We start from the raw sequence: 24,953 nt of genomic DNA, 5'->3' as shown, positions 1-24,953 counted from the left end.
TGGATTAGGGCGTGGTTACAGGACAGGAAACAGCGAGTGAGCATTAACGGCACTAAGTCCCATTGGAGCAACGTCACTAGTGGAGTTCCCCAAGGCTCAGTACTTGGACCATTATTATTTATTATATACATAAACGACATAGATATCGGCATAGACAGCAACATAAGTAAATTTGCTGATGACACTAAAATAGGACGTGTTATTAAATCTGACGAGGACTCGCAAAACTACAGGAAGATCTAAACAAATTTTTCGAATGGTCTGAAAAATGGCAGATGAAATTCAACGTGGACAAATGTAAAGTACTCAGTATAGGAGATGTAAACAGGGAAACCAGATACCAGATGAACAACGATGCCATAGAGAAATCCGACTGCGAGAGAGATTTAGGAGTAATGATAAGTAGGAACCTTAAGCCAAGTAAACAATGTGTTTTTGCTCGTAACAAGGCTAATAAAGTACTTGGGTTCATACAAAGGAGTGTTAGTTACAAGACTAGTGAGGTTATCCTAAACTATCTTGCTCTTGTGAGACCACACCTGGATTACGCAATTCAGTTCTGGTCACCGTATTACAGAATGGATATAGAATCCTTGGAAAGAATTCAGAGGAGAATGACAAGACTAATCCCGGGCATTAGGAACCTTGAGTACAGAGACAGGTTAAAGCATCTTAATTTGCACTCCCTGGAGAGACGTAGAGCGAGGGGCGACCTGATAGAGGTGTATAAATGGAAGTCAGGGTTAAACAAATGGGACATTACAAAGGTACTCAAATTATCCAACCAGGAGCGAACTCGTAACAATGGTTTTAAATTAGACAAATTTAGATTTAGGCGCGAAATAGGTAAACACTGGTTTGGAAACAGAGAAGTGGATGAATGGAACATGTTACCAAATATCATCATTAACTCGAATACGCTGAATAGCTTCAAACATAGGTTGGATGCTTATATGAGCAATAGGGGTTGGGTGTAAACGGGACTGTCCAGTATGGGCCAACAGGCCCGCTGCAGTTTCCTCCATTCTTATGTTCTTGTGTTCCCTCTCTCCCTAAACCCCTCCCTGCTTCTCTCCCTTCCTCCCATATTCTCTTCCTTCCGTTCTTTCTTCCTTACTTTCTTCTCTCCCTCTCTCCCCCCTCCTATCTTTCCTCCTTATCTCCCTCCCTACTTCCCTCCGTCCCTCTCATATTCCATCCCTCTCTCTCTCCCTCCCTCCTTCACGCCCTTCCTCCCTGGGCGGCCACTAGAGGTGATGAGGTTTCTGTGAGTCAACTGTAACTGATATAATTGATGATTGACAAGGCTGGGGTCAATTTCCAGTACGTGTACCCCCTTATCCATCCAACCATCAACTGCTTCCATCCAATATTATTCCACCTCTCTCTCTCTCTCTCTCTCTCTCTCTCATTGAAGTGTTAGACCCTGGATGGTTAGGCCACGTTGTGATTACTGGCTCATCAAGGTAAACAAACACACCAATAAGATTTTTTTAAACACAACTTAATGTTTTATAAAATGACGTCACTTCCTGTCCCCCTTTCCCACCGAGCACAAGTCAATTTACTCGCGAGTAAGAACCATTAGGATCCAATCTTCAGCAGCAACAATGTACCAAAGTTTACGTGTTACTGTTGTAGTGGTGGGGAAGAAAAGTCTTAACCCTTGGAACAGGATGACAACATAAAAGAACTAGTATCATTACTAACCTAACCTAACCTAATCCTATGAATGTTAAGTGTTCTTGTCATCTGAATAAAATCGTTGAAGTGAAACAATGAAACGTCATAGTGAAGCAGTTCCTCGTATGAAGAAGTGAGATGGAGGTACAGGAAGCGGTTGTGGTGTGGGTAGAATATGGTTCAGTGTGATATTCAACCAAGTCATTGGAACAGTTTTGTCGTGGGGTGTTGGTTAGGGGATTAAAAAGAGCTGTGAGAGGTGGAGGTAACAGAGAGAAAAAACACATTATAGCAGATTAGATCCTAGTAGTGTTGAACATTCAGTTGCACAAACGAAAGAAATGAAAAGTAAATTAATGACTTTATGCGAAACATAAACCGAATGGCGATGATTATCATTAAAGAGAGAGAGAGAGAGAGAGAGAGAGAGAGAGAGAGAGAGAGCCACGTCAACATACACGTCAGTCAGTCTTTGCTCCTATCTCGCTGGCGGGTGTCGTGCTGAGGTATGAGCGAGACAACGAACCATCTTGGTGAAGCTGTCTCGAAAACATCAAAGATAGATTGTGATGCCAACACCTTCATAGCTTGTAACCAATAAAGAAAGAATATAGTCACCAGTTGTTTCTTGTTGGCCTCCGAAAGAGAGAGAGGGTGGGGGGGGGCAGGGTGATGGTGTTCCATTATCCAGTGATTGGTCGACAATGACTGGACAAACGGGTCCTAATCACACCCAATCTTTCTCTTAATCACCTCTCTCTCTCTCCCTCTCTCACTCTTACACACAGTGATTTTTGGGGGATGAAAAGCTCTGGGTGTTCTTATGTAATAGATGACAGAGGAGGATTGGAATGAAGGATTGTTTTAATATAGTGTATGGAGGATTGTTTTAATATAGTGTATGGAGGATTGTTTTAATATAGTGTATGGAGGATTGTTTTAATATAGTGTATGGAGGATGGTTTTAATATAGTGTATGGAGGATTGGGTTAACGGGTTAAAGAAGTGATGTAGTAATATTGACGAAAGATTGATCTAATTGGGTAGATGGAAGATTGGTTTGTTGGAATTGGTCTGGGATTAGATTTCGATTGGGCTCTGTTCAGTGGGTAGGGGATTGGACACTTGGATTATATAGTAGATTAGCCTCATAATTTTGGATAGAGGATTGGGCTAGTTGATTAGGACGATGATTAGGTGGTGGGAGTGACAACCTTACCTTTCCTGATGAGTTAATTAAGGTGTTATTTTAAAGGTAATGTGAACACACACACACACACACACACACACACCTTTAAAATACTTCTCTAGCTCACCTACGCCTCCCCTGCCTGGTCTTCCTCCCTAAATGCCAACGGAAGCACCTCGAAAAAGTGCAAAAGAGGGCATGCAAGATTATTCTCTCCCCTTCCTACTCCACATATCAAGAAGCGCTCAACACACTGACCCTCTCGGCTCTCTCTGACCATCACCACGAACTCATCTGCAAATTTGGTGAGAAGCTTCTGCACCATCCTCGACACCGGCTCCCACTTCCACCCGAGATCCCTCTTCCGCGAATTTGTTGTTCAACACCACAACCGCATCCAGCCCGTACGAGGACGTACTGATCACTATAAGAACAGCCCAGTCCCAGCCATTGTAAAAATTATCAAAAACTCGTAATCAACCAGTGTATTCACTCCCAGCCAATCTTACCCCTTTGCATTGTTACTATGTTGAAATGTCCTGTAGTATGACCTTCGTGCCACATTATTATATATCACATTTTTATCACTTATGTTACTTGTATATTATTTGTCAATCAAGTGACCAGTTCCCCAATTATGTAACTGTATATTTTCAGCCTTCTGGCTGCCATGCTCTTTCACTAAACTGTTTATTATTATTATTATTATTATTATTATTATTATTATTATTATTATTATTATTATTATTATTATTATTATTATTATTATTATTATTATTATTATTATTACACACACCAAATCCGCGATTTTAATAGGTAAATTCAGTTTCGGTTCCTCGTTATTGTTTCAGTTTTATCTAATAGATTCCACTCAAAGTGTAGCCAGATTAAAGAGACAATTGTTCTGTTTAAAGTCAATCACTAGGATTTAAGGTTCGTTTAAACTAAAGTTAAGGTTAGGTACGATTAAATAAATGGGACGCCTCATTTCGTTATACGCCCACGTAATGATGACTCGTTAAAAGTCCCTCTTCGTTAATGTGAGGGTTAGCGAATACCGTGTGTGTGTGTGTGTGCGCGCGCGCGTGTGTGTAATGGTCAGCATGCTCATCTCTGTCTACCCAGCAGTAACTGAGAACGTGGGTGTCAGGCTGTCAGCCAGTGCAGTTGGCGAGTTGTCAGGTCTTCTCGGATTATTCCTTGACACTGGGTCGTACAGCTCGTTAACTTAGGGTGTGGTTGTTGACTTGTTGTGTAGGTGACTAGGGACCCTAGGGGCGGCCATCCTCGTACACGAGGTGCAAACATTATTGTGTGTGTGTGTGTGTGTATTGTTATTGCTTTGAAATACATATACCTGTATTGTACCTGTATGAGTACCTGCATGTTTCTTTAATAATAATAATAATAATAATTATATCATAATTATGAAAAACTGACAGAAATTAATCCTATCAAGTTTATAATTTTAATCCTATATAACATCATAAGTAAAATTAAACGGCAAAATAAATAAATAAATAAAATAGCTGAAAAATAAAACACAAACCCTTCGCACCTTTGATCGCTTCCTCGACCTCCCACACATTAAACACTACAGGAGTATCTCTTGGCAAAGGCGTGTAACTGACCCACTGAGACGACCCTGTCAAAAAACAACTTTTGTACAAGATCCAAGTTTTCTGTCACTCTAAGGAATAGCGGAGTTTAGTGGTGTCGTATTTTGAGAAAGAGTCTCAAGGATCTGGTAGTTCGTCCACCGTGTAGAGTTTAACAAAGGGTAGAAGAGTTATATAGTCCTCCCTGTGATAGCGAGGGAACTGTTATTGTTTTTATTTGTTTAAGAATAATTTCTGTATTATATCTAACATCTTAGAGCCACGAAATTAATGAAGGTGTCAGGAACAGGTAGGAATGTGGTTAAAAACAGTTATTGGGTAAAATTTTGTACACACACACACACACACACACACACACACACACACACACACATGCACAAACATATAAACAAACAAATAAACACTAAGAAAAAAAGCAGACAAGCAAATATACAATATCCAGTCAACTCTGAACTCACACCCTAACCTAACCTAACCTAACCTAACCCCTAGACTCAAGAGGCTAGAGAGAATCCTGCAGCATTATGTTGGACTTGTTAAATAATGACTTTGTTAATTCTTTCTGTCGTTTATATAATTAGTGGAGTAGCCATTAGACTTTAAGTTTAATTAGCATCAAGGGTTAATTACTACCTTTGTCACCTTTAATGATACTCTGGTGGCGGAGGTCTTAGCTACCTGGGACGAGATCTCCACACCTCCACCTCGTACTCCACCCACCCAACCAACCAACCATCCACCCACCCACCTACTCACCCACCTATCCACTCACCCACCTATCCACTCACCCACCTATCCAAAACCACTTAGACTTATGTGACCTACGGCATCATTATTAAAAATCCTACGATATATTTTTCCCTACGATAATAAACATAAAACAAAAGACTATCACCGTTGAAATGCCTTGTGTAAGCGGAGTCTACGATAGCCCTTGTATAGATTATAATAACTCTGCAAAACAAATTCTCTGGCGCCATTATTGCCTCGAGATTGAGAGGGAGAGGAGCTGAGGTCACGACTGGCTGCGTTGTCTAAAGATGTTATGGGAGAAATTTACAAAAGTGTGAGATTTTGGTGGAATTTTAAGGGTCTTATCGCGTCTTGGCTACACTGATAGGTTTTTTTTACACACACACACACACACACACACACACACACTGAGAAACCGAAGAATATTGTTACATGTCAACTCTAATAACAAAGAACTGAGTAAATGAAGCAATGAACGTGTAGAGAGAGAGAGAGAGAGAGCTGGGTGGGGGAGGTCGAGAGGTTAAACAGTAAACCAAGCTCAGCTCTCCTGCCATTAACTAATACTACCTGTCCACTTCCTGGCTTGTGATGTTGCTCTCTCTCTCTCTCTCTCTCTCTCTCTCTCTCTCTCTCTCTTACTATATCAACAAAACTGCGTATATTTCTGTCTATCTTTGTCTGTTAGTCTGTCTCTCTCTCTTTCTCCATGTCTGTCTGTTTCTCTATATGTGCTGTATTGACGTTTCACTGCAGGAGATATTTAACCTTCTGTTGCCCTTTCTATCATCATGTTATGCTATGTCCTCCCTTTCTCTTTATGCTCCATCTCTCATGTTCGCTAGGGAAGAGGAAAGGGAGATATAAGAGGAGGAGGAGGAGGAGGAGGAGAGGGAGGAAGAAGAAGAGGAGGAGGAGGAGGAGGAGGAGGAGGAGAGGGAGGAAGAAGAGAGAGGAGGAGGAGGAGGAGGGAGGAGGAGGGAGGAGGAGGAGGAGGAGGAGAGGGAGGAAGAAGAAGAAGAAGAAGAGGAGGAGGAGGAGGAGAGAGGAGGAAGAAGAGAAGAAGAAGAAGAAGAAGAAGAAGAGGAGGAGGAGGAGGAGGAGGAGAAGAAGAAGAAGAAGAGGAGGAGGAGGAGGAGGAGGAGGGGTTAATAGGGAGACCAAGAGGGGTGAGAGAGAGAGAGAGAGGATATTTTTAACACTTTTCCAAATCTATCTATCTATCTATCTCTACAATATCTGTCTGTCTGTCCGTCTGTCACCCTTACTTCTGCCATCTTCCATATATATATATAAACAAAACACAGAGACAATGGCAATAATTAACACAATCTCCTCTTCTTCCTCCTACTCTTCCTCCTCATCTTACTCTTCCTCTTCTTTCCTCCTCTTTCCTCCTACTCTTCCTCCTCTTACTCCTCCTCTTCTTTCCTCCTACTCTTCCTCCTCTTACTCCTCCTCTTCTTTCCTCCTCCTCTTCCTCCTCCTCTTTAAGCAAGGTTCACTTTGTTCTGTTATGACTGCTGAACATTAAAAGAATCCTTGTCGACACTACCATCTCGATATTGCCCCTGTTCGACACTCTCTCTTTATTATCTTCCCTTGTGTTTCATGAAGTGTTTCGAATCATTTTTGCTTTTATTCTACACTACGTCCTTAATAATCACAAATACCCTGTTCTATATTCTGTTTTGTGATGCAACTTACACCTGTTTCGAGGCTGTTTCAATCCTGATTCGATACTGTGTCCTTCTCGTCTCCTGCCTCTTCTCTGTCTCTCTCTCTCTCTCTCTGTCTCTGTCTCTCTCTCTCTATTGACTGGAGACATTCTCACAACTAACTGGAGACATTTCCTTGCCTTGTTTCACCATTTCCTTCTTCTCTTCAATTATTGAATTTCTCTTCCTTCATTAATATTCAAATTGTAATAGAATTCCTCCCTTATCACAAATTCCATCTTTCTTGGCTGTATATTATTTTCATATTTTCCCTTCTTTACTTCAGTTTCTGATTTATACATTGAACAATTCTGGAATAAAAGATAAACCTCTTGTTCCAACCACACGGAGTGGGTGGGTCAGCTCCACCTACTTCCAGGTTTGCGGGTCACACCTCCAAACTCATGCCTCTTAATGACCGGCCTGGACACCTCTATGAATGTCTCAGCTGCTTGTGACAGTCTCTGGAATACTGGAACGATGACCACTGCCCCGGAGTATAATTTGGATCACCTGACGATTAACCATCCTAACGCTAACCTAACCTGACCTAACCTAACCCCCTAACGCTAACCTGACCTAACCTAACCCCCTAACGCTAACCTGACGTAACCTAACCCCCTAACGCTAACCTGACCTAACCTAACCCCTTAACGCTAACCTAACCCACCCCTTATTACGTAAACTTAACCTAACGGAAGAAGAGGAAGGAAAAGAAAAAGAAGGAAGAAGAAGAAGAAGAAGAAGAAGGGGTGAATCATTACTAACTTTAAGTCGGGATTACATAAGAACATAAGAAAATAAGGAGTCGGCAATAGGCCGGTTGGCCTGTGCATGGCAGCTCCTGTCGAGAGTTACTACTGTAGTGGATTTCTCCCCTACAAACGCTGTTTGTCGCTGAGTAGCCGACCCCACGAATTCCCCAGTGACCTGCCTCTTTTCTACCTACACCAACCAGCCAGCAACACCTCCTCCTGCCTGGCGGCCCTCGTTCCCGCCGGCGAGCATGGCGACCCACAAGCTTGTCCTCCTCTGAGCACCCTCACCAACCAGCTCTCTCTACTCAACGCTTGTAACCATGCTGCCACTTCCCAGCACCAAGCTGCATTGTACATCCAATACAACATGTATACAGAGAGCACATTGTGAGTTTCCTTTCTCCATCCCATCCTGAGTGTGAACCAAACATCCCTGTACCCCACACTACCACTCTCTATCAACCATGAATCTATCTAGCCTCCTTTTGAAACTTTCCAGAGTTCCAGCACTTACTACAAAGTTGCTAAGCTTGTTCCATTCATCCACCACCCTATTTGTGAACCAGTTCCTTCCTATCTTTCCTCCTAAACCTAAGCTTATCCAACTTAAATCTGTTGCTCCGAGTCCTATCCTGCTCGGATATTATAAGAACTTTATCTATATTCCCTTTATTGATTCCTTTCACCCACTTAAATCCGTCTATCATATCTCCCCGCACTCTTCTATGAAGAAATAATTATTTAGCTTCAAGGAATAAAATTCTCAGTTATTTCACGGTCTTGTTATTGTATTTTGGCCTTTGTTTTAGGCGCTACAACTGCTGGGATTATTAAGTACTGTTCACTCGGTCTTAGTGTCCAAGAAGAGACAACATGTAAGATATTTAGAGCAGTAGTGGGCGTAGCAGGTAAACCAGGTCCTATCGAAGAGAATATTTTAGTAAGGGAGGTGAGTAGCGGAGTCATAAATAAACGGTAGAATGAAACAGTTCTTGTCACCCCGGGTAAAATATCCCATTGGTGCGGGGTGATTAGAGAGAGAGAGAGAGAGAATGATAAGAAATAAATGAAAAGATGTCGGAAAGTATGTAAGATAATCAGAATAAAAGAGATACCATACAAAAAAAAAATCAGTAGTGATAGAGACAAGTTACCTAACCGTCCTCTTAACCTTTTCACTGTACCATTGGGGACTGAACGTGGTCATTAAGTCATTATATCTTAATTATCTCCCTGACCTATATTCCCTGCGGTTCACCTGATGGCGTCACAGGGGAGTACAAGTTGACTTCATTCTTCTGGTGACCTATGGTAGTGAGATGACCCCATGGGAGAGGTCTTTAGGAAGCCATCATCCCTTGTTGGGGGGTGGGGGGGGGGCAGGAGAGGGGGGGGTTATATACTTGTGCTGGTATACTGTATAGATGTATATGTTGGCGCGAATATGTATATGTATACATTATGTGTATAGGAAAGTATAGGTAAACACATAAATATACACCACACGCACATAGACGTCAACACACACACACACACACACACACACACACACACACACATACATACATCCCCCCCCCCTGCCCTGGACAAGAGAATATCCTGCTCAACAAACATCAAGAAGGCTTGAAACTCTATAAGGAAGAAGTTTATCCTCCAACAAAGGCTATTAAAACCCCTTTATCTTTCTGAACCCTTCAAGAAAAAAGCTATTGGAACCTTTATTCTTTAGTTTGAACCCTTTGAGAAACGTGACAAAGGCTCATCATATGTATGTGTGTGAGAAGGAAAGCTTTTGGAACCCTTTATTAACTGTTTAAACCATTCAAATCCTACGGTGAATCCTATTGAGTCTTCTATATTTAGTTTAGATTCTTCAACAAAATACACCGGATCTCCTTCTTACCCTCTGATCCTCCTGACAAAGGCTGCAATATTTTTTTTTTATTCAGTTCACTTAAGTTACACGATTCATGGTGTAATTCTCCTACCTTGGATGATTTTAAAAGAGCGATGTATAATTCTGTTCGTAATTATAAATATTTCTTTAGTCAGTCTAAAGATAAGAGGCATAACGTGATGGGAAATAGAATAACGAAATAGAAAGTTAATAAGAGTACTGGTGAGTCATTAGTAACTTGAGTACTGGTGAGTCATTAGTAACTTGAGTACTGGTGAGTCATTAGTAACTTGAGTACTGGTGAGTCATTAGTAACTTAGTACTGGCGAGTCATTAGTAACGTGATAATAATTTCTATGTAAATGGATCACCTGAAGATTAGCCCTTCTGTACCTTGTTTCACCTGATGATTATACCCTGACGCTACCCTAATCTCACATGACGCTAAACTAACCTAATCTAATCTAATGCTCGCCTAACCTAACCTCACCTAATGTAACCCAACCTAAACTATCCTAATCTAACGTTAACCCAACCTAATCAAATGTAACCTAACGCTAACCTTGCCTAACCTAGCCCAATCTATCCTAATGTAACCTAACCTAACCTAACCTAACCTAACCTAATACTAACCTAATTTACACCCCCACCTCCTCTCCTCCTCTCCACCAGGTAGCGTTACTGTGTTTAATCATGAGGTGAAATGTGCTAGGGAGGTTAATTTTCAAGTGAGTCGCTATATTGTATTAAGTTTGTGTACGCAGTTTATCAAGAATAGTATCATACAGCGTTATAAGGCTCCTAGACCTTTATTGTGTGTCTAGGGACGGCTGTAGTTGGTGTTGTGAGGAGTGGAGGAGAGATACAGTGTTTCTCATCTAGTTAAAGAATGTGATGGAATGATTTCTCTTGAAGGATTTCTAGCTTCGGCCTTTGAATAATTTGTATTGATGGGATATGGATATATATGCATGTATGTATAGAGGGGGAGAGCGATACATACATAAATTTAAATATCTGTCAAGAATCACCACGAATACAGTGTACACCACAAATACACGTCTACTTTTGTTGTTATAATGTTATTAATGCGCTTGAACAACGATGGTTAGTAATAATACTATTCTAACAACATTTGGAAAATTATAAGATATAAAACTCTCTGTTGGTTTTGGGCGTCTATTAAGAGTAATCTTATACGGACTAGTGTACAGGTGTGGGCAGTATTCCCTGGACACTTTTGGTCAACCTCTGGCCAGATTTGTCTTAGCATTATATAATATTTTCTTAAATTAACTATCACATGAGTTATAGTGTTCCGCAGTTATATAGCAATCACACACACACACACACACACACACACACTGACCCAAAGAAAAGTGACCAGATATTGTCAAGTGTCCAGGGAATTTCATGATCCTTTGTGCATGTTGTTGAATAAAACTGTATCGCCATCTATGTATTTACATATTCCATCATAAGAGATATACGTCAAAGGCCGTCGTCCTTGGGTGACGTGGTTAAAAGATCAACCCACTCCGCCGTGGTTAACTGAGGGGGATGGTGCGTGGGAGAGGTATGGAGAGGGGGGAAGAGATGAGTGACAGGAGGTTAACATGATACAATACACCCACGTCCTCCTCTTGACCCTCAGTTCCTCCTTCTGTACATCTCGCCTGCGTGGAAAAGGAGGAGGAGGAGGTGGGACGGGAGAGATGAGGAAGAATGGAAAGAAGTTAAGTCGCTTGAGGCCACCTAGAGGCCACCTAGAGGCCACCTACACTCGTCTATAATCCTAATCTGTGAGTCCTCGCTCGTCCACAACACATCTCGATCACATCACAATACAGTAATTCAACACATCTTGTAGGTGTGTGAGGAACCCTTATGGACGCCCCCGGGACCTTGTGGTGCAGTACCTACCCCCAAGTGGATTCCTGTTTGTATTCAGAATTTTCAACTGCTGAGAGAGAGAGAGAGAGAGAGAGTCTCCCCTCTCTCTCACACACACACACACATGTTCACCACAACACCTCGTTAACACAGATAATGCTTCCCTGTTGAACACAAGTCCTCCGTAATACAATTTTATTTCCATGTTCACCAAAAGCTCCTCGTTAGTACAGACATTCATCTTCATAATAAAATTGAACAAATACAAATACAGATTAAAATTATTAATTTTTGAAAAAAAAAATCACCATTGAACGATTCCATAAACTGTAAATGAATGTTAGAAATTAATAATTATGTTATTTTAGTGTATGGAAGGTGTGAAATTTTGCTATTGTTACGCAAACTGGAAACAAGGTAGTGGGTATTGGAAAAAAACTCCCTCACACGGGAAAAAAAAATTGTCGGTGAGATTGTAAGGAGAAGCGAGTGTTGAGCTAACTATTATAAGCCACTCGACCAAAACAGCAAGTTTCGATCCTGTGCTTCTCTGTTCAGGTGTTTCGACTCCAGACTCCGAATCTCCAACCCGACATGTTCGATTAAGAACTAATGAACACCTCATAGTATCAACTCGTGTTTTCTGTTATTATTATTATTATTATCATCATTATTTAACATGCTGCTTCCTCCCCTCTCATTCGCCTGTCTCTCCTCTCTCTCTATCCTTCATCACCATTGCTCACAACGACCTCACACGTCACATCCAATCACCACCTCACCACTGAACCATCTCATATTCTCCTTCCCTTCCCCTCTCCTCCCACCACTGACCCTGACTGTCATTCACAATTGTGCCATTTCTCACTCCTTATTTATCTCATTAATAAGATTCCTATTGAAAAAGCAAACAATAACCCCCCGTTTGTTTGTACCAAGAAGCTCTGCTCACTACTTCATAACCTGGCATTAATATAGAGTTCAATGTCATATATACGGGGTTGCGAGCGTTCTTGGATATGTTCAAAATTTTCTCCTCTGTGCGTGTCTCAGTTGCTCTGTGTCGTGTTGGTCTTATGTTAGGGGTAAAGAAAAACGTTTTTAGCGTACACAGATTAATGTAAAATGCTGCAAGGTGTGATGCAAACTTTGGTGAGTGTATGTTGTCTGCTGAGCGTGTGTGTGTGTGTGTGTGTGTGTGTGTGTGTGTGTATATACTAAACACAGAATGAAACACTGCAGCACTTAGATAAATATTTGGTAGACTCGTTGCAGCAGGTCGGTGTCTCAGGTATGGGAAGAGACTTAACACCATCCATTGGTTTTTTTTAACACTAGATAAAAAATAATATATATATGTATACTATACTGTGAAATATATACACGTGTATATAGTTTATACATACAAACGCACATACATACAGGGGGTATACATACTGTATACTGTCGCTCTAAGCATTCTTGGCTGTTTACAAGCTCGTAGACAATCAGACACAAACATATAGGACTTGAACTCAGAATATTTACAAAGAAATATTGCTATATACATAATTCGTACTAAGGAGACATAGACTATGTATCCTGTAAAGAAAGAGACCACCTGGCCTCTGGTATGACGATGCCTCTTTTTTCCTGTATGTATATCAAAGAGAAAAAGTTGAAATAATAAAAGATTAAAGTGAATATCTTTAAAAAGCTCCCTATTGAGTCGAGTTCTTTGATTCGACTCCACCAGAGTTCCCCTAAGAGTAGCGGGCAGTGTCTGTTGCTGAGGACTGCCGCCACCGTCTTTGATCGTCTTTATGGAAAAAAATAATTAACTTTTCCGATAAAGGCTTACAGATTACCTTTCCTGTTGTTTAGAATTATGATCCTTTTTTTTACATAACTTGCACAAAAGTAAGAGTAGATTTGGTAGAATCGTCATTATGATAATGGACCATTATTTATTTCGTCGCCGTCGAGTGGCCAGGTATACCACAATCTCGTCCACCCGCTTTCAATCTCCCCCTGTACTTCCCTCTTCTAACCTTACCTTACTCTTACATCTTCTTGTATCTTCAGAGCCATTAACGTTCTCTTCCCTCCATCTAGACCGACCGGCCTGTACTACCAGACGTGTTGTGTTAAGCTACGGCACCTTTTCTACTCCCACTGTTCACTTCAATCCACCTGTTGTCCTTCCACTGAACCCTTGTCACTTGGGGTTTATGTATGCCGGCAGGACATTTTGTTGGCATAAACCAGAGATGATGTTATTGACACATGGGGGTACTCACCAGGCTGCACTTGAGACTTTATTAACACTAGACACTCTATGGCATCTCTGTACGTTTGTTTAGAGTTTACTATTTACTAATTTTGATCCAGTAAGAGGTGTATTACTCTTGATGAATGGATGTTGACGTTTAATATGTGCTGAAGACAATAATTATCCAAGTGCATCAAAATAATAAAGTTAAATAATTTTCATTTATACGTTCAATACATTTTCTTTTCAAAAACACGTAAGAATTCGGGTAAAATCACAATAAAATGACAGTAAACACATCAGATGAAGGTCAGCCACACACTCCGTAATATAGGCGGAGCTTAACGACGGCCATGGATTATCTGTAACAGGCGAAGGGGAAGTGTATTTGTTCAACTGATATTTGTCTTGACGTCAGTGTATGAGAGTGATATGAATTGCGTTCTGCGTCGTGTGTATGTGTGTGTGTGTGTGTGAGTGAGTGAGTGAGTGAGTGAGTGTGAGTGAGTCGGTGTGTAGACATAATTATCTTCTATTTATTATTTCCTTTTGATTAAACACAGTAAGAATGTTCTCCTACGCCAGGTGTGTTCAATAGACCCCAAGTAAGATCTGAGATTTGTTTGAGTTTATCCTCGATGCTTTGAGTAGAAGGTCATATTGAGACATAAACCCCTTTGGAATAAATGTTTTTTCTTACTTTGTTTAGACAGATCAATGGGAAGTCTGTTTTTCTTCCGTCCTCATATTTATCTATTTCCTCTTTTAGAAGATTTATTGATCGTTTTTATGTCGTACATCAATGTGTTGTTTGGGTGATTGCTGGGATTTTTTTTTGTATTCAATTCACGTGTAAATTCATTTCGTCTCAGCATATATTTTTGTACATGAATTATGTCTTTTTTTTTATTATGATGCTGTACACCTCTTCAGAGACGCTAATAGTTGGAAACACGGATGACTTGACGATTAATCACCCCCACTTTATTTCACTTAATGATTAGATATCTTAATGCTTATATGGGGGGCTAGGTAAGGTAAGGTTAGGTTAGGTTAGGTTAGGTTAGGTTAGGTTAGGTTAGGTTAGGTTAGGTTAGGTTAGGTTAGGTTAATCATCAGGTGTAACAAGCTGGGGCGCAGAATACTAAAGTGATTCTAAAAGTCGAACTTGGGAGATATCAGTCCTGTGTCAGGGTAGGGGTCACTAATGTACAGTTACTCACAAAAGACCTGTCGCCTCTCCTCCAGAACCACCAACCCCGACACTCAGACTCATGATTCCCAAGTGTTTATAGACAGACCAATACACCAGTGACTAATGCTTCGGGTACACGAGTCTGAATCTCGGGGTTGGTGGGTCAGGAGGAGAGGCGACAGGTCTTTTGTGGGTGAGAGTGAGAGTGAGGGTGGGAGAAGTACACTAACCTGTTCTTTTGAAGTAATAATTTTTTATTTTCAATAGAATATTTAAATTTCAATGTGGGTGAGTGTACACTCGCTACAAAAGGTATCTGCAATATGGCGCAACGAACGAAGGATTTTGACGACCCCACCGAGGCAAAAGGAGTCACAGTGTTTGTTTATTTTGACATCCACCGGACCCCACTTTCCAGATACCTTCTGTAGCGAGTGTACTGTGTCGTACATACGTAAAATTACGCTGATTATCTTAACTAAAAAACGTTTATTTGGTATCCCTTCGGAGGCAAAATGTATGGCTCATAATTACTTTTCTCGTCATTCTTTTCTCTCGTAACATATTTGTCTCGTTATATTTTACCCCATTGGACGCCTTTGAAATGTGGTGTTATGGGCGAATGCTAAGATTAAACTACACTGACAGGTAAACAAAAGAAGAAATACTAAAAATAGCAAAAACACCAAGAGTATACTTGAAATGTACAGAAAAAGAAAAATGAGATACTTTGGTCATATAATTAGGGATGAGGGGATAATAACAGAAATATTAAAGGGCAAAGTTGAGGGTAGGAGGGCCAGGGGAAGGCAGAGACTGGGATGGGTGAATGGAATTAATAACTTGCTCCCCAGAGAGACACAAAACCTTTGAGGATTAGTAAAAAAAAAGCATGAGAACGTTTAGAGTGGAGGACTGTGGTCGCCAACCCTCAGAGATGAGGACTGTACTCTGATCGATGGAATCCTGATATATTCCCGATTCGTTATACTATTACCCTCACTATAATCTCGTCTTGATATATTCCTGTCTCGTTATACCTCTGTCTCATTATATACTCTCGTAATATACCTAGTTACGTGACAATTCGAGTATGGGGAGAAATTGTAAATAATGTCGGTGTTCCAGTGGTAATGCGCGTATATCTTCAGGGTTGGAGTCCTGCTGGGCCTGTATACACACATGAGAAGGGTGTTATCCTACCAAACATCACAGGATTCCCGTCTCCGATTTCCTCCTGTACCAACCCAAGCATAACACAGACACAAGTGTAACGTAATAAACAAACTTCCTTCGGTACAACAGATAAAACACAATATCGTTATCTCGTCTTTTATTGCCAAGACATTAATCCCAAAAACGTTTATAGTACTGAACAAACATAACCACACAAACTCTTGAGCAGTACACAGCAACACACTATACAAAGGGTTTCATCAATCACAGTATGTAAACGATTTAGTCGACCACCACGGCATGTTAGGATGGTCAGATTTTGGGCCTCCGTTCTGGTGACGCTATTCAAGTCATGTGTATGAGAAGGTCAGTCAATATTGAACCAGAAGTGTATCATGAGGGAGAGAGAGAGAGAGAGAGTAAGGGAAGGAGGGAGAGATCAAGTTTATCCATCCCCCCCCCCTCTCTCTCTCTCTTTGTATGTGACAGACAGACAGACAAAGAGAGATGGGGCGCTTACAACGCAACACAACACAACACAACACACTACTAAACTATACATTCTAATACATTTTTGACCCATCAATCTCATCATCTCCCATCACCTCCCATCACCACACATCGCCTCACATCACCCCGTATTATTTCCCATCGTCTCATATCATTTCCCATTACCACACATCATCACTCAGCATCTCATCTAGCCAGCGCTCCACACCTCACCATCCCAATAAGATGAGTCAGGCGTGAAATAACATTGTCACAATCTGTGTTTCGTTCCCGATGCTTATTTTCTGTCGTGCTCAGTCAGTCGTGTCAGTCGCTCACTCAGTTGTCGTAAGTCAACCGTGGCGAACCTTGCGGTGATGGCTATTGAAGGCAGTGTGTGAGGAGGTGTGTTTTTATGTGTAGAATTGCGGCCATTATTCCCTCGACACATTCAGTACCTTAATGATTATGTGTATTGATGTTTGAGATGGACTATAGGATCACCCGAAGATTAGGTCCCCTCAATTTTATTTCACCAGAGATTAACTACCTTAACCTAACCTAATCATCCTAGCTAGAGTTAGGATAGTTTACCTTTAGGTAAAATAAGCTGGGGTGTTTAATTTTCAGGTGTTTCCACTTACACTTCCAAGTCAGACTGTCACTTGTTTTGTTGGCACTTCCTCAATCACCGATAAGGTAATAATTGCTACGATCGTTTTATATAACCTGTAAGAGCTGGTGTTTAAGGCTGTTTAGACGTACCTGTGTTTAGCTGCTGTCCCTTGTACCTTTTTTTTATAGCTTTTTGGTCTTTACTTACGCCCCCTACATAAGGACGGCAGTCCTATATACTCAGGCCATCCGGCCGTCCAGCTGAATTACAGACACTCGCCTCGTAGGGCAGCTGCACCCCAAGTTTAAGTTGACTGCTGGTGGGTGTAAGGGATGACACAGTGGAACTCGCACCACATAGAGTCCGCTAAGACAAGAGAGTGAACTGGTGGTTTTTTAACAAGTAAAATCGCTCGTGTGCTCAAGAAGAATGTCACCCCTCAATTCATTGGCTACATGGGATAATGATGATGATAATATAGGTAGAATAATGTGACCTCTCGTGACCCATGGGAACAGAGTCGTAGTGTCCTTGGGGCAGAGTGGGACGTTGGTATTGGGCGCAGCCCTGAGGGGGCGCTAAGTTGATGGGTAGAACAAACAGAAAGCAGTTATTATTGCTTAATGATACAAATAAATTTTAGAACAATTTCCTTAGGGGGGCTAAAATGACAACTAAAATAACAAGCAAACAAAAAGCATTCCTGCGGTTTAGTTGTGGGTAAAAACATCGTTGTTGAGCGATGTTAGTGATATAGTTACTCATTTTAACCCACTGACGTATATAGCCCTCTGGCCATTTAAACGGTGCGCACAGAACTTATTTATTTATTTATTTGGCAATGGTTACTAATGACTGCGCGAGGCGAACGATTAAAAATATGCAATTCATACATATATATAATAGCCTAGCGAGTACTTAATGAAATATAATATTCAAGTACTATTGTTAAAAGCCATTGCAGTTAAATCTGTATTTCGAAGGTGGTAGGCTGGAAAGGTGCTCTGAGAGTGCCCGGCAATATTCTATTCAGTGAAAACTTCAATGCTCGTGCTGATCGTCTCAAATTATCCATCAGCTCACGAGTAGCAATAGGGCAGCGGAAGGCCAAGCTTTTGGAGCGAATATTTGTGAACTCTCGTTATCACGCAGTACAGCTCATCTCTGGGTGATGGTAGCTGCTACAAGCACAAAACAAACATTCCGAAGCTAAGCCCTAAAATGTACATATATATACATTTTTAGTTTTAAAAGGACGTAGAAAGACTGATGAACTGACGAGGTGGAAGGGTGGGGATTTGATGGAATAGGGAGGGGAATGGGAGAGTCATACACCCCACCTTTCTCTCAATCGTGGCATTCCCCTTACCCCTTACTCTTCCCTCTCTCGAACAACAGCTTCCATGACCCTCATCTCCCCTCCCCCCTCCCTTCCCCCACTACTTCCCTCCCTCGCCCCCCTGTGTGTTATATAGCTTACCTCTTAGCCCCCCACGACGTGCTCTCTCTCTCTCTCTCTCTCTCTCTCTCTCTCATTATCTATACAGTATATCTTTCTTTCTGTGTCTAATTCTGTCACCCTTTCTCTGCTTCTCTCTTTCTCTTTCTATGAATTGATTTATCTTTTAATTTATCTTTATCTCCCTGTCATTCTCTCACCGTTCACTCTCTATCTCCGTCTTCATTAAACTATTTTTTATTGCTTTTATTCACTCCTCCCTTTATTCCCATAACTCTCTTTCATTCCATCTGTTTTCCTCTCCCTCCCTCCTCCTTCCTTTATCTCTCTAACTTTTATTTTCTCTCTCCTCTACACCCATTTTCCTTCTTCCTCTTCCATACTCTTCTCTCTCATATATCTCTACCTACGATCTCCTTTCCCCCCTCTTCCTTCTCTCCCATCTTTCTATTTTTATCACACTTTCCTTCTCCTCTCCCCCTCTTCTTTCCGTCTCAGCTTCCTCTCTTCTTTCCCTCTCTCTCACTCTTTCTCCTCTACACAACCCTTCTTTAAATTAAATCAAAGCATTTTGAAGTTATGTTACAGTACTCGACCCGTTGGACATAATTAATAAACCCCGAGTTTGTTATTGTCCTGTTTACGTCAGTGGTAGTGTTTTATATATGAATTGTACAATATTCAAATTGGTTTGTGGTTTCTGAATCAGTAGGACTGGTAGGGTCAACTTTTATAAATTCATATGGAGGTCTCTTAGATTTTGCGAGCTAATGAAACTTTTCCTCTGAATCATATGAAGAAAACAATCAAGTATTGTCTTATGAATTCTATAGTTTGTACTGGTTGTTGTTCCTTCTAACTGGTACCTTGTAATTCTTGTAGTTACCCAAGAGTAAAAACATTAGAAAATAAGGAGTCTGCATTAGGCCGGTTGGCCTATGCATGGCAGCTCCTGTCGAGAGTTACTACCACTCTCTATCATCCATGAATCTATCTAGCCTCCTTTTGAAACTTTCCAGCGTTCCAGCACTTACTACAAAATTGCTAAGCTTGTTCCACTCGTCCACCACCCTATTAGTGAACCAGTTCCTTCCTATCTCCTTCCTAAACCTAAACTTATCCAACTTAAATCCGTTGCTCCGAGTCCTATCCTGCTCGGATATTATAAGAACTTTATCTATATCCCATTTATTGATTCCTTTCACCCACTCAAATACTTCTATCATATCTCCCCGCACTCTTCGTCTTTCTAGGGAATGCAAGTTAAGTTTCTTTAACCTCTCCTGATATGGAAGGTTTCTAAGTCCCGGAATCATTTTCGTCATTCTTCGCTGCACCGACTCTAGTGAATTGATATCCATTCTATAATAAGGGCACCAGAACTGAACCGCATAATCGAGGTGCGGCCTGACTAGCGCAAGATATACTTGCAATAAGACCTCTGTACTTTTATTACTTACACTTCTAAATATGAAACCCAATACTCTGCTTGCCTTGTTTCGAACATTAACGCACTGTTTTCTAGGCCGTAGGTCCGGGCTTACAAGTACCCCTAGGTCTCTTTCACAAGTCGACTTCTCTAGGTTGATGTTGTTAAGGCTGTATACATCGTCAGTATTTGTTCTTCCAATATTAAGTACGCTGCATTTGCTGGTGTTGAATTTCATTTGTCATTTTTCAGACCACCCCTGCAGTTTATTTAGATCCTCCTGTAATGCATTTGCATCCTGCCCTGAATTAATCTGCCGCCCTCTTTTGGTGTCATCCGCAAACTTGTTTATGTCACTGCTGATCCCAGTACCTAGATCGTTTATGTAGATTATGAACAAGAGTGGGCCTAGTACTGACCCCTGGGGAACCCCACTGGTTACACGCCCCCACTCAGATTTAACACCATCTACGCTGACCCTCTGCGTTCTATCGGTGAGCCATGATTTTATCCAATTTAAAACTTTCCCCTCGATACCATGAGCCTTAACTTTTCTGAGAAGCCTCTGATGCGGTACTCTGTCAAATGCTTTGCTAAAGTCTAAGTAAATAACATCGTCATTTTCGTCATTATCTACACTATTTGGCTTTTCTATATATTTTTAAGAAGATAACACTCTATGGTTATCAATAACGAGTTAATACAACACCTGCTCCGTTTACAAGAGAATATAGGAGGTAATTTACAGAGCTCACTTAACACGTCTGGCGGGTGTGAGGTACAGGGGTTAAGTCCGCTGATGGCTGGGTGATGACCTGTACACTCAGAGGAGGACATAGGAGTGCCATCCAACACGTGGGAAGATAAGTTTAGTTGCGGATTATCTAGTTAATTCGGGTATTGTAATTTATATAATACAACATATAATACAATACAGCCCACATTTATATAAGTTTTACTGTCAATATGTTATGGGTCACTAAGGGTCAACCTAAACGTTAAAATCAGTAAATCAACTTGTTAAAGAAAACAAAGCATTATGAACCACTGGGAGTCCCTTTAAAAATCAACACGCTCTTTCATTCAAAACGAGACGATATGTTTCACTGACTCAGAAGCACGAGTAAACATTACTCACAAAGCTTGAACAGATGCTTCGAGTGACGACGTGCGTGTAGTGATATAGATGTGCATATGTGTGTGTGTGTGTGTGTGTGTGTGTGTGTGTGTGTGTGTGTGTGTGTGTGTGTTCTATACTCTTCACTTCATTGCCTCTTCCAAATCACCTCCGTCTCCTCCCGGTGAACACAACAGCCACTGTGTGTTAGGTCACACTGGGCCGTGACCTGCTCCTTCATTATGTGCCTCCATAACCGGGGGGGGGGCGCCAACCTCCTTAGTGTTGGTAGGGGGATTGAGATGGGGAATGTGTGCATGTCCTCCCCCACCTTGGCTGTGACGTGGCGGGTAGGTGCTATGTGAAACCATGTATATATATATATATATATATATATATATATATATATATATATATATATATATATATATATATATATATATATATATAAGGAACATACAGACACACAGACACAACGCATTTTTATATAATTATACAGATTTAAGGAGAATTGTTAATGGTATTTCTTAAGGCGTCTTGACACATGGACGTATAGGTAAAGTCTCTGCCTTGATTTTTCCGCCTTACTGGTGACTAGTGAAGGTATTTAGTTGAGGAGGTGTCGGTGTATTTTTTGTAGTTAAATTTGGACTTTGTTTCTGTGACCTTCGTGGTTCTGGTCTCAGTAGTGTCGTCGACAAACTAACCCGGAATTAATGGTGATCTACACCGACCCATTAACCCCTATATAAGTCATCTGAGGCGCCATGTTTACTGGATCACAATCCACAAGTATATGTTTACGTATAAGGCTACAGAAAAAATCTATAAGACGATACAATGTTTAAAAATGACGATACAATGGTTATAATGAAAAATGAAAGGTTAAAACGGCTTCAAAGACAACAAGGGCCAAAAAAGAAACCTCGGATGTACTCGTCGAAAACACTATTCAGTCTCTTCAGTCTCCCCTCCAGTGATTGAGTTATTCCGCTCTCTCTACCTCCTTCCCGCCTTGATCTAACCAATGAAACAGAAATGGCTCTTATTTTGTTTGAGTTCTGTGTGTGTGTGTGTGTCTTTGTCTTTTTAGCGCGTAAAAGAAGAGTTCTGGGAACTGAAATCTTGATGTTTGGCTTTGGCGAGTGAAACGATAATAGTTCGAATCATCAAACGAGTCTTCTGAAGTTTCTTGTTGACACATCGTAACGAGAAAAGGTCCCATGAATACCACCTATTGTGTTTTCTTGACCACAGTAACTAATTAATTCAATAATAATAATAATATACAAATCAGATTGAAATGAAAACAACACCAAAATATTAAGACTAAAATAAAATAGATGAATAACTGAAATAAGATAATCTTTAATGAATTTGTTCAAATATTCATACATATATTAATGTAGTTATATTTCTTAAAAGTTAATTGTTGGTGGACTAGTGTAATTACTAACATTATTACGTACTTAAAAGACCCTGGGTGTTGAAGTGTAGTAATAACATTAAAACTTCAACGGCTGTGACTATTAATTTGTATATACATGAAGTTAAATTTCTGTCTATGTAATTCTCTCTTTATTGTTTTCTCTCTCTCTCTCTCTCTCTCTCTCTCTCTCTCTCTCTCTCTCTCTCTCAAATAAAGAATTCTATATATTTTCAGAAAACATTAATAAAGAAAGAAGGAAAAGTGGTGGAAAAAGAAAGAATAAATAGAAAGTGTCAGAGAAAAGGAGAGACATAAATAGTAAAATGAGATAAAGAAGTTATAGAGAGAAATTGCACGAGAAATGAGACAACCAAGAAAGCGAGAGAGAGAGAGAGAGAGAGAGAGAGAGAGAGAGAGAGAGTATCACCACCACATAACACATTCCTCGCAAGGCTTGGGGGTTCTTCCTGGTGTGTAGTACTGATCTAGTTATATTTCTGACCGTTTGCCTGTTGAGGTTCCTGATATGTGGACCATTTTTATCTGCTTTACATAAAATTGTTCCTTGATCTTGTTGATGTTAAATTAGGTTAGGTTAGGCCTTGGCGGAGAGTTGCTATCGTTAGGTTAGGTTAGTCTTTGGCGGGGAGTTGCTGTCGTTAGGTTAGTTCTTGGCGGGGAGTTGCTGTCGTTAGGTTAGTTCTTGGCGGGGAGTTGCTGTCGTTAGGTTAGTTCTTGGCTGGGAGTTGCTGTCGTTAGGTTAGGTTAGTCCTTGGCGGGGAGTTGCTGTCGTTAGGTTAGTTCTTGGCGGGGAGTTGCTGTCGTTGGGTTAGGTTAGGTTAGTCCTTGGCGGGGAGTTGTCATCGTTAGGTTAGGTTAGGTTGGGTTAGGTTAGGTTAGGTTGAGAGTATGTGGCTGAACTGATGGTGGAGTTACACCGCCCACCTCAGTAATCTGTCCAAGTGTAGTGACCTTAGCTCATGACTATTAATTTCCTATCTTATTTCCTCTCTAATTTCCTATATTATATCCTGTTTTAATTTCCTGTCTTAATGCCTGTCTAATTTCCCGTCATATTCTGCCTTTGTTGAGGAAGCAAACGCGGTCGAGTACAGGAAACCAACCGAACACAGTGACTCCTTAGTATTCATGTGTCGACACTCTGCCATTATGGGACGTCGGGCGTATTGAATCCCCTGTCATATAGAAAATGGCAAACACAGATAACGAACTCCCCCCCCCCCTTCACACACTCCAGTTCTTCTAAGTTAACCCAGAGAGGCGTAGAGGAAGACATCAAACGGAAGAGATACTTTGGAGTATTAACTTAAGGAGAGAAGCTAATCTAAGTGAAGTGTTTTCGAGTGACACTTGGAAGGAGATGAGAACTTCGGGAGAGGAGGACAGTTCTGTTTACTAGTTATCGTTCAGGTGAAATAAGTTTGTGTAGTGAAGGTTAATTTGATAGGTGTAGTGGCGAAGTGAGGAGGAAGGGGGTGGTGGTCCAACGTCTTTGTGTCCGGGGTTAATTGCGTAACACCAAAGACAACAACAACAAACTACGTCACAGTAGAGAGAACCCAGACGAATCTCAGCTCTTGACATTCGATAAGTCATTACCCCAAAGTCTTCAGTAGAACGGAGTATGTGACCGGAAAACGCCTGCTGGGAGTTCAGTCCACTTGGTAACTGACGACACACGCCTCCTCCCGGTAACTGACGACACACGCCTCCTCCCGGTAACTGACGACTCACGCCTCCTCCCGGTAACTGACGACACACGCCTCCTCCCGGTAACTGACGACACACGCCTCCTCCCGGTAACTGACGACACACGCCTCCTCCCGGTAACTGACGACTCACGCCTCCTCCCGGTAACTGACGACGCACGCCTCCTCCCGGTAACTGACGACACACGCCTCCTCCCGGTAACTGACGACTCACGCCTCCTCCCGGTAACTGACGACGCACACCCACAACCAATCATTCAGTGTGCCAGCCAGGACCACTTTAGGCTGGGTTTGTCATTGAGGTCGCCAAACACCTATTGATTCGTCCATAACTCATACCTGGGCAACCATCTGCAGTAGGTAGGATGGTCAGACTCAGGTGGTCGCCCTTCACACTTAACGCTACACCATCTGTCTTACGTGTTGGGTACTGGTAAGAGCAGCGGCTTTTGAAATTCTAATGTAAAGTGTAAAGTTAGAAGACTCATACTCAGCTAAAGAAATAGTTTACTTAAGTGACTCGTAATAAGTATCCACTTTCGAGTTTTTGTT

At 41.2% G+C, this 24,953-nt stretch overlaps 1 protein-coding gene across 1 annotated transcript in view; it reads right to left on the bottom strand.

Annotated features, from left to right (window-relative positions):
• LOC121874894 overlaps positions 1-24,953 on the bottom strand; it is a 32,035-nt gene that overhangs the window by 2,517 nt on the left and 4,565 nt on the right. The gene's annotated exons all lie outside the window — the stretch shown is intronic.

This window comes from Homarus americanus, unplaced genomic scaffold (assembly GCF_018991925.1).
Source record: "Homarus americanus isolate GMGI-L3 unplaced genomic scaffold, GMGI_Hamer_2.0 scaffold56009, whole genome shotgun sequence".
Lineage (NCBI taxonomy): Eukaryota > Metazoa > Arthropoda > Malacostraca > Decapoda > Nephropidae > Homarus > Homarus americanus.
This window is presented reverse-complemented; position numbering and strand designations above follow the sequence as displayed.